The sequence below is a fragment of the Coenobita brevimanus genome, chromosome 38, assembly GCF_032717465.1.
Source record: "Coenobita brevimanus isolate Jiangsu-jjx chromosome 38, ASM3271746v2, whole genome shotgun sequence".
NCBI lineage: Eukaryota > Metazoa > Arthropoda > Malacostraca > Decapoda > Coenobitidae > Coenobita > Coenobita brevimanus.
Genome location: NC_136991.1, coordinates 11,799,585 through 11,807,183, shown reverse-complemented (window position 1 = coordinate 11,807,183; position 7,599 = coordinate 11,799,585).

The window sequence follows — 7,599 nt, the reverse complement described above, 5'->3', positions numbered from 1 at the left end:
TTTTAGGTCTGGGAAGATCATTTATAACCTGAACCTTAGCTCCTGGTGGTGCAACGTGTCCATCACCAATTACGTACCCAAGGTACTGAACTTTAGCTTGACCAAACTCACACTTTGATAAATTAGCTACAAGATTAGCCTGAACCAAACGCTCAAGAAATTTACTGACATGGCATAGGTGATCTTTCCAATTGTCAATGAAGATTAATACATCATCAATATAAACAACACACCCTGCCAAACCCTCTGTTACAACATTCATGAGCTTCTGAAAAGTGGCTGGTGCATTCTTCATACCATATGGCATTACAGAACATGCAAAAGTCTTTCCTAGTGTTACAAAACATGAGATCTCCCTAGCACGTTCAGTCATAGGTACTTCCCAGTATTCCTTTAACAAATCAAACTTACTTATGTACCTAGCCTTTCCGATCTTGTCTATGCAATCTTCCATGCGAGGGAGAGGGTAAAAGTGTCTGTTTTGGTTATCTGATTAACACGTTTGTAGTCGATGCAAAGCCGCTGTGACCCACCTGGCTTAGGGATTAGAGTGACAGGAGAACTCCACTCGCTCTGACAGGGCTCAATCATCTTGTGGTCCAACAGGTAGCCAAGCTCCTTCTGGATGAGAGGAACTTTCACTGGGTTCACACAGTAAGGAGGCAGTTTAATTGGCTTTGCGTATCCAACATCGACATCATGCATCAACACAGTGGTTCTTCCTGGAGTGGCACGGAACACTTGCGGGTACTCCTGCAGTAATGCCGAAAACTCCTGCCTTTCCTCGGGAGCTAGATGAGAAAGCTTAGTCTGGAGATCATTCATGATATCAGGATTCTTCCCCAAGCTATCACTCAGGCTCATATTGCATGGGAGAACTTCACTTGCAGACTCGGGTGGAACAGCTACAGTGCAGACTGGGTTATTTTCGTCCCGCCTGTGATATAACTTTCGCATGTTGATGTGACAAAGTTGCTTGTTCTTTCTATGATCTGGTGTGGCGATGACATAGTTGACATCACTGACTTTCTTCTCCACGAAATACGGACCATTAAAGTTGGCTTCAAGAGGTTGCCCATGCACTGGTAGCAGAATCAAAATCTGATCTCCTGGCTGAAAGTGGCGTAACCTGGACTTCTTATCATACCAAGTCTTCGTCTTCTCCTGAGCAGCTCCTAAATTCTCTCTCACCAGCTGTAAAGCAGTGGACAGCCGTTCTTTGAACTTCATCACATACTTCAGCAGGTTGACGTCATCTTCCTCCGACAGCCAGCATTCCTTGAGTAGCTTAAGGGGTCCTCTTACTTCATGGCCAAACAGTAGTTCAAAGGGTGAGAAGTCCAGTGATTCATTTGGAGATTCTCTTGTGGCAAATAAAACGAATGGGAGACCTTTATCCCAGTCTTTCTGATGTTCCAAGCAGTATTTCCCTAGCATCGATTTGAGTGTTTGATGATATCTCTCCAACGCTCCTTGGGTCTGGGGATGGTAAGCTGAAGACGTGATCTGGGTGATGCCCAACTCTTTCAGAGACTGCTTGAAAACATTTGACATGAAATTACTTCCCCGGTCTGACTGTACCTTCTTGGGCAGACCAAACTTCGTGAAGAACCCTAGCATTACCTTAACCACGTTCTTTGCTGAGATATTTCTAAGTGGAATGGCTTCAGGATAACGAGTAGCCATATCAATCAGGGTCAACACATAAGAAAATCCTGAAGAAGTCTTAGGAAGAGTTCCCACAATATCCACCAACACACGGGTGAATGGCGCCTCAAAAGGAGGAATGGGAACTAGAGGTGCAACCTTTTCGGTCTGATTACACTTCCCCACAACTTCACAGGTGTGACAAGACTTAAAATACCAGGAAACATCTCTGAAGATACCTGGCCAGTAGAAGTGTTTCAAAATGCGTGCCACAGTCTTCCTCACTCCAAGGTGTCCTGCCAAACTGGAATCATGAGCCACTCTAATGATATCCTGCCTACAAACACGAGGGATGACAACTTGATGTACAACCTCCCATTCACAGTCGGCTGATGCTGTTGGGGGTCTCCACTTTCTCATAAGTACTCCTGACTTTATATAACAACAAGTAGAAGCACCAGCTGACTCTTCCTCACTGCAAGCAGAGTTAGCTAGACCTTTCAACTCATGGTCAGCAACCTGCAACTCAACCAACTCTTGACGAGACAAATTATCAACACTACGGGGTACTGCCTCATCTGGTGAGTGGTCCAAATTAGCAAGAAAAGTGTCAGCTAAGATAACATCATCATCATCATTATCCTCTAAGTCACCAGTAACTTTAGAATTAGCCCTAGTGACAGCACATGCAGAGAACACATCAGGGATATCACAATCCTGGGTCGCAGTCAATGGTTCACTAGATAACTGAGGAGCTGGACACACCTGACTTCCACCAATATCATTTCCAAGTAAGAAAGTTACACCTGACATTGGGAGTGTCTCAACCAACCCAACCATAACGGAACCATTAACAAAACCAGACTCTAAATTCACTCTGCACAGAGGGACAGGGAAGTTATTATTCCCTACACCTTGTAAGATTACAGTTTCATCAGAGAAATAAACATTAGAGCCTAGAACACTGGTCAGCATAAGGGATTGGCAAGCACCTGTATCATGATATATTTTAACTGATTTCCTGTCATTACTGTCCAGAGGACTGACAAAACCATCAGACAGGAAATTAGCACATGAACTCTTGAGAGTGTCATCCACATTACTGCTCAAAAGAGGAGCTTCATCATGAGAATTTAATTTACCCCTCAAAGCAGGTTCAGTTAACTCGGTGAAAGAATTCTGGGAACTCTCAAGGGTGGACACTAGACCAATTGACTGAATATTTAAGGACTCCTTTTTGTTCACATCACGCTGTCTCCTGAAACATTTCTCCGTAGTATGACCAAGCTTACTACAATAAGTACATTTACTTTTCTGAAATCTAGAGGTGGAGCTGGTATTTACTTCGTGAGAAATATCTTCTTTATTCTCTTTCCTGTTACCTGTACTCTGAGTAGAGGCAACGTACTTACTCTCAGCTTTCCCTTTTTCTTTAGAATATCTCTTGTGAGTGAGAACATATTCATCAGCTAAAACTGCAGCATCAGACAAATTATCTATTCTTTTCTCATCAAGATATAGGCTTACATCTTTAATAATACACCTTTTGAAGTCCTTCAGCAAAATCACCTGTTTAAATTTATCAAAATCAGAATTTACATTCTTAGAATTTAACCACTTCTCTAACAGATCTTCTTTGATTTTTGCATACTCAACATGGGATTGCTTATCTTGCTTATAAGTTGTCCTAAATTTTACTCTATAGGCTTCAGGAACAAGCTCATAGGACTTAAGAATCAAGCTCTTAACTACATCATAATTATCAGATTGATCCTGAGGCAAAGATGCATAAGTTACTTGAGCTTTATCGATGAGAACACTCTGAAGGAGTACTGGCCAATACTTTTTAGGCCAATTAAAACCTGTAGCTACCCTCTCAAACTACTGAAAATACTTTGTTAAATCAGATTCATTAAAAGGAGGGACAAGTTTAACATTTTTAGCAACATCAAAATCATCAGAGCTAGATGATCCAGTTCCACCTTGTTTCATGCGATACTCATGGTCTGCCTGAATCCTAGCAAGTTCAATTTGTGCCTGAGCCTGTGCCTGTGCCTGTGCCTCCTGAATACGAGCCTGAGACTCAGCCTCCTTAGCACGTGCCTGAAACTCAGCCTCCTTAGCACGAGCCTGAAACTCAGCCTCCTTAGCACGAGCCTGAAACTCAGCCTCCTTAGCACGAGCCTGAAACTCAGCCTCCTTAGCACGAGCCTCCTGCAGGGCTAGCTGTAACTTAGCTATTTCAATCTGCGTTTGCTCATCTGGAGGAGTTACATTAAACAAGCTTTTATTAATCATGCCAACAATTTGATCTTTAGAATGATGAGAGCAAACAGCAATTCCCAATTGTTGAGCAACAAGCTTAAGTTCATTCTTTGTTCTGTTTTCTACATCACACACTGTTTGCACATTTGACAAAAAATCTTTGGCTTCATCAAGAGTAGTAATAGTAGACATCATGAATAAATCAGTCACAAAGTATCAAGCAATATCCTTATGATAATATCCTGAATATCCTGATAAGATGTCGCCAACTTTTATGTTACGAAACAGAGAGAGATAATGAACACTTCAAGTGAGAATACTAAAATCACTACTGTCCCGTAAAATTCCAAGTTCAAAACAAAAGACTTAGGTAAAATTACAAGTTAAAGTTTAATGCTCAAACTAACAACTAAACATTCAGGACTCATAAGGATAATGTAATGGCAAAAACAGGTTAAATATATGGTTAACTGCAATAGCCTCTATTAACACGAATTTAGCAAGAACAAATTTATCTAAGTCATCCCTGATAAATGACAGAACCGAATAATGCTCAGTTAAAGTAAGATATAATATTATTACAGATACAAACTATTACTAATACTGATTGACATTAAAATCTTTACATGAATCACAAAAACCTTACCAGGCCTACGAATCAACGCCTCAGGCTATACAGTACAGTACAAGAAAAATGGTAATAACACTTATACTCATATTATACAGCAGCTAGATGGCTGGAGACTTCTTGAGCACTCACAATAATAATACACTATACAGGGGAGGACAGAGATGTGAACAAAATGAGGAGTAGATCTAAGTGGCAATTAATGCAGAGACTGAGCTCATTATGTAGGGCAGAGCTTGATACAACTTGTAAGAAGGACGCGCAAATGAAGCACAGAGGACGAAGAGTTGACACTCCTGCTCTGAACAACAAAAAGAACGACTTACTCTACTATAAGGGGGAGAAGGGGGGAGTGAGGTAGAACACGCAAGCCTGGTCACTATGGAAGCCACGAGGCGAATCGTGATCAAACATGCAGAATACTGTATGTTAGAATTATTCAAAGGATGATGAATCATAGGCTATGTAACAATATATATATATATATATATATATATATATATATATATATATATATATATATATATATATATATGAGACAGAGAGAGAGAACAAAGACTTTAAATTTATAATATCTAAAATATGCCGATTCCAAATTCAGTGCATATCTACATCATGATTTTATATAAATATCATATTTTCTGATACTAGTGATCATCAGCCAATCACCTTTAGAAAATAACAAAATGTGTTTTGTAGGCCACACTCTGAAAAAAAGTGATAAAAAAGACAGTCACAGAATGAACAAGACGTTCATTTAGCGGGGCGCATCTCTCCGACTAGAGCAACGTAATTTCCAAGCCACTCTTAATATTGGGTTACGTTTTCTCATCATTGCTTAGAGCTTTGCAAAAAGTGTTTTCCTGATCCAGAATCTGTAACACAGTCCGGATCTGCCCCCAAAACTAATCGATTGTTCCATGGGACATGGGCTATCTACCCGCCAGATTTTATTCAGTGACTCTTTTAGATTTTGAGTAATCCTACTAACAGACAAACTAACAAACCAACAAGCAAACAGGGGTGAAAACACATTTTCCTTGCTGGAGAGCAAAATGCATCAAATGAAGACTCAAAGTAATAAAAATGTGATATGCAAGCAAATGATCAGTCAGCAGAGAGAGAGAGAGAGAGAGAGAGAGAGAGAGAGAGAGGGAGAGAGACTAAACGAAATCGAAGAAAGCTGTCTTAGAAATCGGAATGAAACGGCACGTATGACATTAAAGAATCCAAGAAAAAAAAAAACACTCAGTTCTTCGATAACTTTCCCAATCTTCCTCTCCTTCTTATTCACTCGTTCACGCCCTCCCTCTGCAGTCAACACATTCATTCATTCATTCACCGGTTACCCATAATTAACATTCTTCAGGCCATCCATGCATCTCCCCATCAGCAATTTGAGATCTTCATCAGTTATCTCGCCAGTTCATTTTTTCCCTCACTGACTTATCCTTTACAATGCATTGACACCATTTCTGCATCTAGCTTCTGCTTCACGCACTATACCACCAATTTATTCATTCATTCATTGATTCATCTCTCCATCGACATCCATTCAATCACCTTTTGAACCATGTACTCTCTCAACCTCTCGCTAACTGAATCACTCACCCATTCACCTACTTACGCATCACTCTATGCAAAGATACCAGGCTCTTTTGTTCTTTTATCTTCCCAGTAAAAGTTTTTTTTACCCGAGATTGAAAACGCCTCCCTCATTTTGTCATCACATTGGCCTTTTTTTTTTTCTTTTTTTTTTCCCCAAACCACGTTATTTCCACTGTAATTTACTCCCATGGCTGCTTATTCTCATGGCAATTTACTTCCACAGCAGCTCATTCCCAAACCAAAATGTTCTTAGAAGCTTATTCGCATGGCAAATAAAACCAACATACTTATTCCCACGGCAATTTATTATCAGGTTTTTCCAACGGCATCCACAGCATTACTCTATGCGGCTGAATAGATTTCCCCCTGTCCCCCCACTTTTATTTATTTGGGGGGAGGGTTCCCGTGTCAGTTTATTCCAACTGTAATGTACAGCTATCACAACATTTCATTCTGCAAGTGTTTATTACAGGTTGATAAAAGCTAATGATTTGTTAATATTACTGGTTACATATTTCCGCGGCAGTTAACGCTCATAGTAGGTCAGTTTCATCCAAATTTTTTCATACAACAGCCTTCCGCTACAGTTTCTCTCCGAAACAGTTTATTCCAACGCCAGATATTACTCACAGTACGTAAATAGAAGGCAATTTATTCCTGATCATATTATTACCGAAACAAATTCGCCAGGGAATCTTTTCTTGTAACAGTGGAAATTACCTTTAATTTTACGATGTTACCTCTATACCATTGTCATTTTTTTCTGTTCGGTTGGGTTAGCTGAGACTGAGCAATATTTTCCAGCATTAACCTAATTCCATTATTTTTTCCTGTTATACTTTTCACAGGATATTACGTTGTTTGGGTAACCTACCTCTAACTTATTATTTAACCTTGTCCTTATATTTTGGTCTGTATTTAATAATAGTAATAACAATAATAATAATAATAATAATAATTATTATTATTATTATTATTATTAATCATTATTATTATCTTAAATGTCAGGACCAAATTGCCTAGCCCCGGGCTTCTACGCTCCTCATGGTGCAACGTAGAATTGGATGATGGATGGATGGATAAATGTCAAATGACTGCGGAGAGGCTAACACCGGAATAAGACTATCCTATTACTGTAATGCGGGTTGTAACATTAAGTGAAAATATTTAGCATTACGTGCTAACATAGGAATGACAAAAAATTTATTTTCCAAGTATTTACTGCATCTTATCCCATGTAGAACGCTCAGATTAAAGTATAATATAATGCAATCTTTGTCACACTGTATTACCTGTTCCAGTTTTATTTTCAACATTTTTTTTTCTCTCTACGGTCAAAAGAGGTTTAACTTTTTATGTGCCGAATAATGCCTCCAGAGCAATGCCATTGAGGGCATGATAAAACCAGGCAGACTGTTTACTCAGATTTCACTCTCTGGTGTGAAGTCCGT